The sequence below is a fragment of the Seriola aureovittata genome, chromosome 15 (assembly GCF_021018895.1).
Source record: "Seriola aureovittata isolate HTS-2021-v1 ecotype China chromosome 15, ASM2101889v1, whole genome shotgun sequence".
Classification (NCBI taxonomy): Eukaryota; Metazoa; Chordata; class Actinopteri; order Carangiformes; family Carangidae; genus Seriola; species Seriola aureovittata.
In genome coordinates this window covers 16,327,369-16,342,720 of record NC_079378.1, presented here as the reverse complement: position 1 = coordinate 16,342,720, position 15,352 = coordinate 16,327,369, and the positions used below count along the sequence as shown (strand labels likewise).

General features: G+C 39.3%; 1 long non-coding RNA gene across 1 annotated transcript in view; it reads right to left on the bottom strand.

Annotated features, from left to right (window-relative positions):
- Window positions 1-15,352, bottom strand: part of LOC130182123 (uncharacterized) — a 56,185-nt gene that overhangs the window by 10,308 nt on the left and 30,525 nt on the right. The window contains exon 3 of the long non-coding RNA XR_008829678.1: window positions 5,613-5,716. This is a non-coding gene — a long non-coding RNA (uncharacterized LOC130182123). The remainder of the gene's footprint in view (window positions 1-5,612; window positions 5,717-15,352) is intronic.

Genomic DNA, 15,352 nt, shown 5'->3' with positions numbered 1-15,352 from the left:
CTGTCTAGCCGTCTGCTGCTCAGACATGCAAGACTATACCATGTGCAGCCAGAGAGAGCGAGAGTGAGAACGAGAGTGAGTGCGAGAGTGAGAGAGGGAGAGCGAAAGAGAGAGAGAGAGAGAGATACAGTGACAGAAAGAGAGATGAAAGGGAGGGCAGGTGTGAGGTTAAAGGGTTAAAGTAGGTGAACAAAAAAAATAGAAGGAGATGGGTTTAAACAGAAAAGAAGTCCCAATGACTGACACAACAGTAAATGTGGAAACTAGGGAGTAAAGAAGCCACGATATAAAAATGTAAAGCAGCAACAGAAAATATAGACAAAAAAAGGGAAATGCTGTTTAAATCCTGTCACAAAATAAGAATGCAGCACAATGCACTATAGAGGAAATCAGTAGAAAAACGAAGCACACAGAAAAAAAGAGCAGATCAATGGGCCTGTACCGCTACATGCATGCTCACTAGTGCAGGAGAGCACGGACAAATGACAGAGAGACAGAAAGAATGAAAAAAACAGGATGGAAAGAATGGAAGAAAAGCAGTACTAAGGTAAGTTAAGGTAAGATGTGTTACTGATTATAAGTAAAATAAAAGCCCATTCAAATGAACCACGCTAAGACACACATGCATGCCACATACAATCTAATAAAGTAGATATATACCCACAATTTCAGCATTCCCTAAAGTTTTCCATATGAATCACAGCTTTAGATCAGACCTTAAAAAAATTCTTGTTATCATCAGGTTTTTGTAGATACGGTTAAAAGCTGAAAACAGGCTCAGACGCAGAGCGCCAAACCAGCCACAGGAGTGAATAATAGGAAAAAATGTGTAACGCCTGTTGCTGTGGTCCCTTTGCCTGCTGCTACTCACCCTTCTTTCTCCATGTGACATTACTACCTATCTTTTTCTTCCCCTGTCTGTCTGTCTGTCTGTCTGTCTCCCGGATCCATCTGTCTCACATTTTCTTTCTGCTCTTGCTCGGTGCTTTAGTCTCGCTATATCACACCTCTCTGTCTGTGTCTGTGCCTCTGTATTTTCTTTCCCTCCTCTGCCTTGCATGCTTCATGGATTGCAGGCTCAAGTCCCCAGGGCAGAGAAACTGTAGAGCCTCTGCTTGCCGCTCTCTGCCTGTTACATACAGCATTGAAACAGCAGTAGCAGAGCGGGGAAAGAGAAATAAATATCATCCATTCATTTCCTCCCACAGCTGAAATCACTTAGACTCTAAAGGCCTGCTATATGCAGAGAAGGAGAGATAAGGAAAGGTAAAGAGGGAGGGAGAAAGTGGAAAAAAGAGCAAGAGCATACAGTTGCAGAAGAGAGAATGAAAGAAGGCAAAGATAGGCAATCACATTTTCATCTTACAGTGTCTCCTTTCAAGCTCCTTTTCATTTAAGAGAAGAAAAAAAAAATCCTTCCCCAGTCGGCAAGTCCGGTATTCTGTTCCTGTCTCTCTCTCCCTCTGTCTGTGAGAGTGACTGGGTATTACAGCGTGCATTTCATGGAGAGAAGGAGGGTGGGAACAAGCGGTAAGCGGTAAAGGAAATGTAACTGGAAGCCTAGTGGTGTGGTAGTCTTATATTTTATCAGCATTAGTTGCTGTAAAGCAGCAGAAAAGCGTTGTGAAAAAGGAAGAGAGACAAGATTGTAGGAAAGCGCGACAAATGGGGAGAAGAGGGAATTAGAGGAACAGGGTTCCTCTGACGGACAACACACAATGGGCTGAGATCAGTGACAGCAGAAAAATGGCCTGTGTGGTCCCACACTACCAGCCTCTTTCCCTCCACTGGTTAAAATGTATTTCTCTGAGCGTGTATTCTCTTTTGAATTTCTAGGTCATTTGAAACTCAGAAACAAAGGCTTTCGCCTAATCTGCATTTTCCTTTATTACTGACCTGAGTATCATCTTTTTTTGACTGTATAGCATCACTTTTTAAAAACAAATACATTTCTCTGGGTCACAGAAATCACATGCTGTGTTTTATTAACACATCACATGCACTTCAGTGCAGCGCAAGTGTCCGTTCATATAATCTCAGTTTTACAAAGTTCCTTTCTTTACTTCCACTTCCTCTACCGCAACGTTGACACTTTAAGTCGGGCACACACAGAACTCACATTAGAACAGCTAAACAGGACTATTTATAGAAATTTTCAATGAAGACAAAAACCTACACTTAGATTCCACAAGGAGGAGGGGGTGTGTGTGCTGGGGGGTTCACAAGTGAGAGCTCCTGTATGCCTCCTGCCGTATACTGTAACACACTACCCCACGGCCACAAAAAAGAACATTTAACACAGGCGTTGATGTAAATAAAAAACACTTTTCTTGTATCAGGAAAAACCAGACTAGCAAGTCTAATATGCAATGAGAAGGGAAAAAAACACAGTAGAAACATGTTGTATCTACTGTATCTGACTGCTCGCTCTCTTGTACTGCTGAAGCTGCCCCGTACCAAGGGCCCCTAATTCATTCTGGCCCACAGAGCTCCTTACCCCACCTCCATCGAACCCGGTGGCCTTGGGACAGAGAGCGAAGAGTTTAAGTGGAAACAGTCTTTCATCATCACACCACTCCCTGCTCTACACATCTGCACACAGCAGCACACCACACTACGGGGATACCATCTATCCCTAACAGGACTGTATCCACTGTCTCATTTTATTTCAAAGATTAGTTCAGACTACAAACTGTATAAGGAACATAGTTACATTGCCGTACTAAAAAAAGATGTAGCAGGAACAAAAATTTTCATGTGAGTTACTTTGGGAAATAAGGAGGAAATGCAACTGATATAAATTACTGCAAATTGCTGATAATGTTCCATTTTAATCAAAACCCGTACAAATAATGCAATCTATCAAAAAGAAAATCTATTTTTTTGCTTAACATTGATTTCATTTGTATGCCACATTCAGCAGTAGCATCTTTTGATGGGAGCTCATAACTGAAATTCCAACACCTTCAACTGAGGTTTGAAAAATGTAGACTCCAACAGAGATCAAAACTATGCAACTAAAATGTTCCTGAGAAGAGCAGTTAAAAGTCACAAAAGAATCATTAGAATATGCCTCAAATAAAGCAATAAATCAGGGTATTTTACATTGCTGTCAGGGTCCAAGAAGATTTCAGGGGTCTGAAGCAGTGAAAGTTGTTACTGGCTGTTTTGATCACAGCAGTGTCTTTACCACATGGCTGTGCAGAGGAAATATATCGTTTTGGTTAAGTGAAACTGAACTTTGTACATAATTGGCTGCCAAGACCGTGTTCTTCCCCCTGCGGCTGTATGGTGTTTCCCTACAGTGGCATCTCTTTCATTAGAGCGGGCCACAGACCTAGCTGCAGCATTTTGGAGCTTTCTCCACAAATCTGAAACAATTTCCCAATCATTGTTTTCTACTCTGTGATGGTTTTAATTTATGCTACAAAAAATGTCATACTGTATGAAAGGCAGAAAGGCAATTTTACCATGTTCATGCGAGTTTACCTCTGACTATAAATGTGAAACGCTGTTCGAAACAAAAGAATCTGTGAAAATTCAAAATCAATATTTTAGGGTCAGATACAAAACCACCCGATTATAAAGACAGTTTATTTACATCCAACTGATAAACTCCAATCCCATTCTAATACAGCATAAGAGTTGGTGTTTGGTAAAAAAAAAAAAAATCCATCAGAGTCCAGAGTGTGTAGTGTTTCCTCAGGGAAAGCTAGGAGGCTGTACAGTTATCTCCTGTGGTGTCACTCTGAACTATACAACCTACTACCTCAACCTGCGGAACACTGCAGGAGACTGAAGGATGGCTGTTTAGTAGGTGTGGGCATGTGGATCAAATCTACCATGGTTAAAGCAATTTTACAGTACACTCTGATAGCAAACAATGTATGTTATGATATCTGGAAATTCGTACATAAATTTAAGTAAAAGTTTACAGCTAAAATAACCAGATGCGAACATGCGTTTACCCATTATCCATCGAATTACATACCTGACAAATCAATATTATGCAAATTCAAACATTGCTTTGAAGCAGTCCTGTTCATTAGTTTGACCAAATGGCCTAATTCAGCCAGAAATATTAAAGGGACTTTCGTAATCTCGTCATATAGTCATACAGCCCAACCTTACTAGTTTGGGTGGGGTCACTGCGTAAAGAAGGGACACGTGGGATAGGTTTGGTAGAGAATATGGTGTATCCAAGGATTCAGGGTCAGATAGGGTCAGTGTCGTTTAATCATGGGAAAACAGGCAAGGAGAGCATGGTGCTATAAATGACTTTATAGACAAGAGTTTAAAGAAGTCTGACAGTTCCCGTCTTTATGTCTTTCCAGTCAAAACCTGCTTTGAAGATAATTACACTGAGCTAGTCATTTTTCTTACTGGCACAGGGCAGGTGCTGTGTTTGCCAGGAAGACACATACCTATAGATACGAGCTTGTGCAGCCAGTCACCACAAGTTCGGATCTACGGGTTTGTGGCAGCTGGCATTACCCCTTCAAGAGCAAATAAGGAAGCAGAAACCCACATAACATGGAAACAGCAAATCAGTCTACTGTCTGAACCTGTAAACCCAACTCATCTCAGTGGGCATTCAGCAAATGCATCACAATGAACACTGTATTTATCAAGAACCAGAGTTGATCATGTTCATAACTTTGTACATTTATGTCGAATCTTCTAAGAGTTCAGTCCACTTTAACTTTTGTCTTCATAATATTTAAGGAATAAATCTTTGCCTGATAGTACCGAACAATAAAATAAAAAAGTGATCCTTTCATATATTGTTCATGTTTTATATCTAATTAAACATTTTCAGTGTGGCTTTAAAACATATTTCCTGTTTCTGTATCTTACCGAGGTGAGCCTTGAAATTAAACCATGGTGCACTGAGCAGGCCAGAGCACATGACTGTGAGATGGACGTGGTGTTTGTGTAACCTACTGATCACATTCTTTTGAGGTCAACATTTATTTTTGAAATGTCAGACAGAATAATAAATATACTGTACGTTGTTTCACATCTGGAAGAGAAAAAAAGCAAAATGCCAGCTACTAATGAATGACTTGATTTTAGAAAATAAATTTGTGCTGTATAAAATACCATTTTAGCATGAGTTTTTTTTTTTTATTTTTTTTTTTTTATGAAATACCACAATATGAATAAAATGTTCCAAGACCTTCACGAAACCATGTGTAGTCTTAACTAAAGGACCAAGGACAAGTACACAATAAAATCTGACATTTCTGGGTAAATATTTTAAACTAAGACTAAGTGATACTGTTAAATCATATGTAAATTGCACCTGTATGGATACATAAAATGACACCAGTTTTATTTTGAAAAGAGAAGCGGTCGTATATAAATATTACGCGATATTTCTGCGCGATTATCTGATAATCTGTGCATTTCCATAATGTGTAATAACACTGTTTCTCTTGACCTTAAGACCTGCCATAAACTCAAGCAAATATTTGGTGTGAACAGCGAACACCGTCAAAAAAACATGCACTATGAAAAAAAGTCACCAAGTACACATCATAAAGTGCGGATTAGAAACTACATCGAACCAAGCTAACAGAGAAAAAACATATTATAAATCGCCAACATACCAGTGGGGTACATGCTGGATCTCATGGTCAGACATCCTCTGGAATCAAATGGAGTCAGGCTTGAGGGTTAGCGTAGGCCAATGCTTCAGCATAAATCAAGAAACCTATAAAAACAAAAATACAAATAATCACAAACTGACTGTGAACAGTGAGAACAGTCTAACATTCACAGATGAGACACCCGTACACACATTCCTAACACCACACTCTTACAAACACGTGGTAATCCAAGCACACCCTTAAAACACAGACTAAAAACTACAGGCACTACAACAGCGATTCAATAACAGTAACAATAAAAAAAAAAAAAAAACAGCTAAATAACATTCAAAAGTAAGAAGATAACAACCCTTCGTTCTCTCCCAGTTACGCCCTCCTAACCCGTTGTCCAGTCCCCATTTTCCGGGGTACAAAAACCTCAAATCGCCTTTCAAAAAAAGGTACGGCAAGAGAGAAATGGCAAAAGGTTGAATGCGGTAAGATGTGGATGAGGAGGAGTCGCAGCGCAGGGCTGGCTACAGAGAAAGTGGAATTTGTGACAAGCAAAGGAAAGGGTGGTGTTTTCTTTTTTTTTTGGTGCTTCATTCTGCTTGGCTTTTTTGGATCTCAGCAGGATCCTTGGCTGCAGCTCTGTCTCTTCTTAGTGCTGCCAAAATTTGGACATATCCCTTTGTCTTAAACTTTGTTGCATAAAATCAAATTGAGAGATGAGAAAAGATATTACTTAAAAGAGACAAGGGGAAAGGACCGGTCACCAAAACTAAAGCGCAAGTTATTGAAGAAAAGGACACAGCATGAGTGAAAGTGCACAGCAAAGAGGAGAGAGGCTTAGCAGTTGAGTGCAAGGGACACAAAAAATTCATTAAAAAAAAAAAAAAAAAAAAAAAGTCAAGATGGAAGAAGGTTGTTTCGCATCAGAATTTTTTCTCTGCAAACATATTATCTCCCAAGTGCGAGCTGCAAAGTGTGCCTTCTCTGCTGCTACAACACAGCAGCCGAAGCCTTTCCAAAGATATGCCACGTAGTGAGAGAGGGAGAGAGAAAGCAGCCACTTTTTCCTCTCTCCAAAATGGCTGAGGGCCGGGGGAAAGCAGCTTTGAGCATAGAGGAAGAGTGGTGCTCCCCGTCCTGCTCAGGGGAGGGCTGGGCGATTCAGCGAGCATCTCTCCCTCGTCTCCCTCTCCTCACTCATGCCCTTTGTCCCATTAGCCGTCTTTCAGACCGGACGAATGGTGTACAGCTGTGTTGTCAGTCCATAAGAAACTCTACTTGGCCCACCATGCAGGGGAAGACTACAACTGTAAACGAGTAAGGCTGATATGGCTTATTGTGTGTCTCCCATATGCCCACATCCTGATGTTCTCCACTGTCGTCTGTGTTAATGTGTCGTCCTCCTGACGCTCTATGTTTTATGTTTTTTTTCTTAATGTGCCTAGAATGCATTACAGGATAAAGGACTCTTGTTTGACCATGATATATTTTGTATTTCAAAACAGAAAAAATAATTTAAATCCATGATTGAGGAATTATTATTTTATCTTTGTGTGGCTTATTTTCAGCATGGTATGTCAACATTACAATTTCAAATTTCCTGTTTACCATTCTTGCAAACTGTGCCTTGGTTTTTCAGTAAATAATGTCCTCACTTTGTTGTCCTTTGCATAGCCATGTTGTCCTCAATTATGTACACTGTATATATAAACTTCTCTATCAAAATCATTGTACAATGTTTATCATGAAGGCTAAATTATTTGAATGGACTCCTTTAGTATGTGTCCTTCTCTCTGTATTTAACCTCAGCACCACTTCTGACATCACAACAGTACAGTACGTAGTTCAATAGCCGCGCCGCTGCAGTCAGTAGTACTACATCCTTATATAGTGGAGCATCTCAAGGCTCTATCCACGGGCCGATTCTGTTAAATGTCTCTTTGCCCACATGTCCCTTGAAAAGCTCTGCAGATTTGAGATATGACCAAACACTGCACACTAAAAAGCTTTAAAAAAGTAATAAAATGTGTGTACTATTCCTAAATTGACACATCATTGATATAAGGACTGTGTACTGCATTGTATAAGGAAATGTAGTGCTTCTGCTCTAATACCACCACTGATTGATTCAACCACAAAAAGCAACAATGGGCTAAAAGACAAATGGCAACATTCAGAAGTGTAAGGAATTTATTTTTTAAACTCCCATATAATAAAGAAGTGACGCAACTGGGCGAGATTATTTTACATGAGCCCATCCTGGTTTTTCCCATTGCAAAAACCCAAGGGTGGGGGAAATCCACTTCCATACACTTGATCCTGTTGTTCCTCCTTTACGGCAATAAGCCTTTTGTTTTATACAGTGCACTACTTGGTTCTGTTAAAAAAATTCAGATGTGGGTTTCCACAGTTTTCACACAAAACATATAATTTACAAAATATTTCCTTATCCAATTCTTAATCAGACAAATTAACCCACCAGCGAGGCCATTATTTCAGATGTTGAAGTTGTTGTTCAAAACACACTTGTGCAGTTCAACTGTAACCACGTACCAGTAAGCAGTTGGCCAACTAAAGTGTCCTTAAGCAAGACATGAAAATCCCCATCAGCGTGTTGCTCTTTCTAACCCTGACTTCTCATTCCTGGAAGAACTATAAGCTCATTTATAAGCAAATTATAAGCAGTTACAAACTGCGCAAGAAGCCACAGTATGTGCTATATTTTAGAAATAAGAACGGCCTTCACACACAGATTTGTCCATGTATATCATCTTGTTAGTGTTATGAAAAAGAACAAATGTTGGGTTCAGGATATTAAGTGCCCTGGATACTAGTTTTGCCACAGCATGCCAATGGGCTGCTGTCTGCTCCATGGTCACCACTTGAATCTAAATGAACAGATTTGACTTTCAGGATATTGCCAAGAACCCTGTCACAGTGCCGACACAGAGAAGGGCCTCTACAAAAACAGAAGGTTGAAGAAAACAGAGTGACCAACATGGGCATAACCCCAAACCTCTAACAAGGTAACCCCTTAAAGCCACTCTCAGAGCCTGGGAAAGTGTAGAAGAAAAAGTGGGCTGCCAACAATGGGTAAAAATCAGTACCACATTTTTTCGTACAGTAACATAACATAAGAAAATGCAGTGACAACTGAGCTGAAAAATTCAGGCCTGAGTTACATAGGTTATCATTGTATTTGATTGTTCTAGTTAGATTTTTTGGTTTGTTTACTATCTTCTTACAGAATGTGTCCTCATTATTGTCCATTTTGGGCCTCACAGTATAAGTATTGTACATCTACCCAATCATAAACATGGATTATCTCCTCCTTATGCTCACTAACAAAATTTCGGTGTAAATTCCTGGGATATACTAGTGTTCGAGTGAAAGATTTATTACTGCAGTGTCACTGTTACAGTTGTTGGCAAAGAAATGAAATGTTAACTCCTCCCATCAGTGTGGTGGCCTAAATCTTACATTTGAGAACCACCTTTAATGGCAGGCTGTATTAAAAATCCACCCACGCCTTTTTGTCTGATTGATGCGTGAGAGACATTCTAGGAATTGACCTTTATTGGTGCAAAATGACCTTTTAAAGCAAGTGTCAGATGATATAATATTGTTGCATTTCTTGACATGAAATGGTCTTAAAACATTGTTCAGCATTATCAATGAGGTGTCACTGCAGCACAACTTTGCACACAAAATCTCACCTTGCTTGTTTTTCTGTGAGGCAAACCCTATTTTGTGGGTTCAGTCTTTGCCCATATGTGGGTCTGTCGCGTTCTTTAGACAGACACATAACAGACTGTGGGAGTTCAATCTCATCACCAGACTAGGTACACTAAACCTAATAAAGTAACTTAAATGTCTTCACACTGTTGTTTCACATGATTAATTTATTACCCAGATCTGTTATAGCACTCAGGATTTTGATGCAATCATACAAATGAGATGCTTTCATGTTTTGTCTGTTTTTAAACTCTCGATTGAAGAAAGAAAATTTTCATTTCAATTGTAATTTTTAAATTTGGAATAAAGTGTACATTTGAACTTGAACAATACTGCTAATACTTTTAAATCTTCATTACAATATTGGATTAAAACCCACAAATGTCTGTTTAATGTGAACATTAAAGTATTTAGTACAACTAAGTATATTATGTATAATATATGTTTAAATGCCTAAAGGAAAAATTATATTGATATTCATACAAGGAAGACAACCAGAAGCAATAATTTACCCTCCTCAATTATTGATCAATTATTTTACTTCTTTGGTAATTCATTATTTGTGTTTATGCTGTCATTGGAAGCCATTGGTACCAAGTGACTGCTGGACAGTTGGTGCTTCTCATAGTACAAATATGTCCAGTTATGTTCCTCTTTCAGACATGGCTCTTGTCTAGTTGCATTTTAATGAAAATCTAAATCCTTTTCTGAGTAGCTACCCAGAGGCAAAATTTAGCATCCCGGGGGACAGGTACTGAAAATGGCTGATTTTAATTGTTTGGATACAGCAGTCAAAACATGACATAACTGCCCACAGTCACGCCTGTCTGCTATATTATCTGAGGAACTTGCGTAAGCAACTTAAACCTACAGTAACACCTCTGAAATCCACCATTGTTCAGAGCTCAGAAACACAAAGACTGGATGTAGGTAAAAGCTGTAAAACATATATGCTGGATAGTGGTTAGTAGTTCATATTTAAATGACTCAATACTGGGACATTAATCTTCAGTTGCTCAGTTTGCTTAATTACAGCACCACATTACATACTGTACATTAGGGATCATGAAAGCATTAACATCTAAGTAATGGTGTATATTTAAAGCCGCTGGAACATTTCATCTACCGATTAATGTTTTTGTCTACTCAAATGTTGCTGCTCACTCCAACCAAAAGCAGACATAAGGACATTAGATGTACCCATCTGTCTGCCAGGGACTTGCTAGAGGAACAAAAAGAGAAGAAGCACGAGTCACATAAAATAAGAAACTGACTTTCTAATGGGTACAGGTGTGCCGACAGTTTGTCTCATTGGGACTTAAAGTATCATATAAGAAAGTAAAATTGCCTGTAATTGTAAACAATTGTCTTTGCATACTCACTAAAGCATACTTGACTGACCTCAGTGTGCTCACATAAACATTCACTTGCTTTGTTCATTCTCTCCCTGGTTTTGTGTCCTACATGTGTTGTCTTTGGAGATATCTTTAACTGAACTTGATTGAGGTGTTTCAGTTGTCTGTGAAGAAGGCCTTCATGTAGATATTCAGCCCAGTGTAACAGAATGAATGTGTAAAAAGCCTGCACTGTAGACTGCAATCAGACAAGAGAGCAGGATAAAGCGCCAGTGGGAGACACGAGACAGCAGCAGTATTTATTACTGTACATTTTCATTCACGCTCATACATCTTTGCTTCTTGATGTTTCAGTCCATTTTTATCTCTTTTCCTCCTTTCATCTCACCCATCTCTTGCAGTTGCTTGTCCCTCACTGTTCCCTCCTCTCGCTTCCCCCATCAAATATTCTGCTCACGCACAACTGCGGCACCCTTTCTCCAGTCCTCCCCATTAATCCACACCACAGACATCTTGGCCCACTGTCTCGTCTCTCTCTTAACGTGCACTCAAAACTCTCAAAGTCTGGGCCGTTTCAGCAGAGAGTGCCTGAGCATTTTTCACAGGCCATGAGGCCCACTGCTGAACATTCTTGTTACTGTACAGACGGGTAATATATCACACTCTCCCTCCCTCTTAACACCACTGATTAAGAAGAGTAAGACAGCATCCTAGTCAAAGCAAAGGTCATATCAGGATACGCAGGACTTCAATCGTTACTCACACAACACAGTATGCAACCTGTATGTTCAGCCATGTTTAACATTTACTTTCACCACTACAGAAAAAGCACCACAAAAAAGCCTGCTTCAGTCCGTTTTAATCTCACTTCAACCATATCAATAAACATTTAAGTTAACTGTTGGTTTCCTCTTCACACACTTAAATTATGTAAATTATTGATATATTCAATTTATAAACTTTTAATCATCTGAAATGTTACATATTTTCTTTCATCATTATTATAATCTTAATCTGATGCTTTGCTTTAAGTATTACTAATCATGGCTAGACTGTACTGCAGTGTTTGACAACATACCAGTAAATAGTATTCATCAACCACAGACAAAGAACAAAGTACAACTTAACAGCTTCAGTACAACAGCTTCTTAAAGATGCTTTGCAGAATGAGCTGAGCAAGGAGGCAGCACAATGACATAGCAGGGGTAAGGCTCTAGGAAGGAGAAAAAGATCTAATTACTGTATTAATTACTTAATTTCTATTCATCTACAGGATCCACTGGCTTGTACTAATCACTTTAAGAATGCGGCCAAATACTCAATATTAACACATCTTCCGTGACAGGAGGAAGAGTGCGGGTCGAGGAGAATGGGGATGAAGAAATATGCAGAGATTTACATGGAAATTAAAGCAATGAAGCAGCTCAACATCGACATAAAGGAAGAAAACTCAGGGAGTTTTTTTCCTTCTTTGTGAAGTGCACTTATTTTTTGTCTTAACTGTCTTCTTTTATGTGGCAGTGCACGGACAGATGTGGATGGATAGACACAATATTTCCAGATATTCCAGAGTACAAAAACCCTGGGTGGATCTTGAGTTTACTCCTGCCATCTTCCTTCTCAAGTGAAATTCTGCAGCAGTGCTTAGAAATAGCCCACAGCGCCTCATCAGCCACCCTCCTCTCTTGCCATTTCTTTCTTTCTCTCACCCTCCACTCCTGCCATTTAAGACCCTTATTTTCCTGCCCTCGTTCCCCTCCCTCCTCTCTCTCTCATTCATTCAGTTTAATATTGAACTCTGCACTGGTAGACAGGCAAAGAGGGTAGCTCCATGGTTACCTGGCACCAGGCCATCTCATTACACTGCCAATTGATTCTGGCCTGCCGCCATGTCCGCTGCCTACCTCCCCCACACCCCACACCCTACACCACCCACCATCTCTGCACCCCAGACTGTCTGCAGCAAAGGAGATTTCAGAACACACAGGAAGGAAAGAGGCAAACAGCTTCACTTACATACATCAAACTTAGCTCGCATTCATGCACCGCTGCACACAATAAGAGCACAAACAAATAAATCCAATACTAACTCACATAAATAGTACACGGAGAAATGTGCACTATATTTAACCACTGTTATAAACCCAGCCTACATACAGTGTACAAGTCAGTGTAGCTGCAGCACCAGAATTGTATTAAAAGGTTAAGATGATCAAAGAACACGTGAAACATTCCAGCAATAATGTCTACAGTTACTGTTACCTATTTATCAAATCCAAGGATCTGGAGATTAAATATAGATCCTATTAAGACGAAGAAATTGAATCTTTAATTGAACATTCCTCAAAAGACCAAAATCATCTAAATTCTAGTGGACGTGACTGAAAATGTGTTTTTCAGGGATAAAGAGATGAGCAGTGAGCGAGTAGAAACCAAACTCGGTTGCAAAAAAGTGTCACCAATGACACTGCAAATTATGATGGTATGTTGTCATAAATATTTGAAAAAATAATAAAAGAACGCTGCTTGAGCGTGTGAGGAAGCTGTAGACATATGTAAGACATTATAAGACATTATTCACAAAGAAAACTTTATCTAGTATTATTATTATCAAGTTATTTATACATTTATATGTAACGGGTGCCACCAGGTATCAGATTTGTCTTGTGTTTGGCATTTTTGATTTTCCCTTTTGATCAATAACCTGTGGCAGTGTAATTTCAATTGTTATTGGCCATTTAGAGGCATTTTATGATTAGGATTTATTTTTCTAAAGCCAGGTACATGAAGCCTGACCAACCCAACAAGATGAACTGACAAACCGTTAAAAACATGGACATAGCGCCTAAGACACCAGTAGGTTTGTGAAGGGATGTTTTGAAGCATGGGTTTGGGTTTACTACTCACCCCTGCGATTTTGCATTTTTCAGGACTTTGCACAGTGCAACTTCTGGTCCTTATCACTTCAAGTATCGTTAAGTATGAGCATGATACTTATTGGGCCTGATACTTCCATCTGTGACACATACACTATCAATTACAGTAAATTTTGAATGTTGGCGCCAATATCAACAAAATCTTCCACAAAATCACATCTGGACTCACAAGTACTTGCACAATGGTGTGTTGACAGGCCAAGTCACCATGTCCCCTTGAGGTAGTTGCAGGCACTTGATTGTACACAGTGACAGAATTTTGACTCTGGTGTAAGTTCACACACAACAACAACAAATAATGTTGTTACTGACTTTTAAATGGCATCCTTTATGAGCCAATATTAAGCAAACACTGAAGGATTAAGGTGTTTGGCTTTGAACTTTTCATATCTTACACTGACACACATTTCATTACAGTTTTAGACCAAACATAATCTTAATTGGGCGTTCCTAACATCTAAAGTGTCTGCTACAAGTCAGGATCAATGTCTAATGACTCATCTTGCCCTATGAGACCTTCAGGGCAGGTTCACTGAAAAACGTACAGAGCATCTGTCTAGGTGGGACTCAGACAGTTGTAGCTCGCTTCTCCTCCTGCCACTGTTGGCAGATGCTGGGGTCGTGGCCTTGAGGTCAGCGGGGATTTGAGAGGATCAGGATTCAAAGGGATCATAAAGCTATATGACAGTGTGTATAATGTCCTTTCAATATCCTCATATTCAAGAGCCATTCATTCATGATCCAGTTAAAAGTGTAGAAAGCAGATTATCCTGGGGGGGGGGGGTTTATTGACCTACAATAGTTCATCTGCAGTTTGCAGAGTTGTCCAACAGTGACAGATGAATGATTTATAGTCATGGTTTCAGGCTTTCCTAAATTTATACAATGCATCTTTAAATATGGAGTGTAGCAATACTTTCTAGTTCAGGCAGAGAATACCTTACATTACTTACTGTGACAAATATCCTATGTATCCATTGCTTGTTTGCATGCACCACCACCAGTGCTGCTGTAGCCGCTCAAGCAAGGATTTCATAAACCCTACCTCCACCCCTACATCCACCTGTGAGCTCTGTGTTAAGTTCTCCCCCTTTCAATCCCCATTCTGACTTTTGCTTAGTTTAGTGAGAGTAGGTCAGAGCCAAAGTAAACTCTAAACTGTATCATTATATTAAATCCATTCCATGTGAGTTGGCTGACTGAGATATGTTAAGAATGAAGACAGAGCCACAACATGTATGGTCATCATTTACAGATTTTTCAAGTCAGTGAAGCACATTCATACCGGGAAGATTATTTAAATATGATATAATCTATTTTATGGTACCGGTATTCAACTATAAACAGGATATAACAGAGTATTAAATACCATGCCAAGTACATTTCTACTAAACATGCACCCTTTCGAATAGCTGCATTGCCGTTCTGAAAATATCCAGCTTCACTGAAACATGCATTACTTACCAAAGACTAGACTAAATCTAATCAGTGCAAAACATCTGCAAATCAAACTCAATCAAGGTGCTCTTTGACTCATTTTAGAGCTTCATGCACTTAATTTGAGATTCAGCCTTTAGAAATGATTTTGAGAGTTTTCAAGCAGCAGGGGGACTAAGCAGATAATATACATATCTACAGATAAATTAAGAACATGTTGGCCATATTTATTTTTTACTTACTTTCTAAGGAAAATTGTGGGACAATCTAGTGACAGAGTATAGCC